Consider the following 851-nt stretch of genomic DNA (forward strand, 5'->3'; position numbering starts at 1 on the left):
AAAAAAAAAGGTTGACCTAAATTTGTTTTGGTCCATGTTTTATCCTCATGATAACTTTCTCATATGCTCTTACCCTGGCTGGACCTTAATGGCGGCCTCTACTGCATTCCGGACATCCTTTCTGCCTCCATCTGGGCAGTGAGCCAGTACAGCGCCCCCAGGGGCCAACACTGACCTGCTGCAGCCCGAGTCAGCTTTACGCAACTGACCACCCACAAACTGGGAGTAAAAGCGAGGGACACTGTGAGAGACAGAAAAAGAGAGAAATGGGTCATAGAAGAAGACAAGAGGAGGTCTGAGTTTAGCAGACAGCAGTAGTGGTCATTTAGCCACATTTTAAGTACTAAAGGGTAAGCACTAAAAATACAGTAATACTATTAAATAATATAATTGATGTTACACAACTCATCGGTAAAGAAAAAGAGGGAAAAAGGAAAATCAATACCAATTTTGAAGTCAGGGTGCATTTTACAGTATTTTGTGATTTGATTTCTATGGGGCAGAGAGGTAGTTAGTGAAGTGCAAGGAAGTAGTGAAGCATTGTGAACTACAGTACAGGAAGCTGCTCAAAAATGTTTTCCAGCAACACCACAATTCATTTTCAAAGAGAGAGGTGAGTGGAAAGTCCCACACAATTTGCTGCTGGTAGTGTCACTACAATACCAAGAAAATCAATAAAAAAGTATTATGATTTTAGTACAGGGTCATTCCGTGTCAAATTTCAGAAGCTTCCCTGGGTAAAGGTTCAGGTATAGTTTATTTTCTGTGTTCTGCTCTGTCTTACGCAAGCTTTTCAAAGCACACTTTGACTCTGTTATTGTCTTCTTGCATTATTGACAAACTATTTTCCT

The 851-nt window shown here is 40.5% G+C and overlaps 2 protein-coding genes across 2 annotated transcripts in view; both read right to left on the bottom strand.

Moving 5' to 3' along the window:
* LOC107577904 (aldehyde dehydrogenase family 16 member A1-like) overlaps positions 1 to 386 on the bottom strand; it is a gene marked incomplete at its 3' end in the record, with an annotated part of 22,204 nt that extends 21,818 nt beyond the window's left edge. Inside the window, exon 1 of the mRNA XM_016263929.1 lies at positions 74 to 386. The remainder of the gene's footprint in view (positions 1 to 73) is intronic.
* LOC107577906 (aldehyde dehydrogenase family 16 member A1-like) overlaps positions 1 to 851 on the bottom strand; it is a 21,977-nt gene that overhangs the window by 19,002 nt on the left and 2,124 nt on the right. The gene's annotated exons all lie outside the window — the stretch shown is intronic.

Source organism: Sinocyclocheilus grahami, unplaced genomic scaffold, assembly GCF_001515645.1.
Source record: "Sinocyclocheilus grahami isolate Dianchi unplaced genomic scaffold, SAMN03320097.WGS_v1.1 scaffold7688.1, whole genome shotgun sequence".
Taxonomy (NCBI): domain Eukaryota; kingdom Metazoa; phylum Chordata; class Actinopteri; order Cypriniformes; family Cyprinidae; genus Sinocyclocheilus; species Sinocyclocheilus grahami.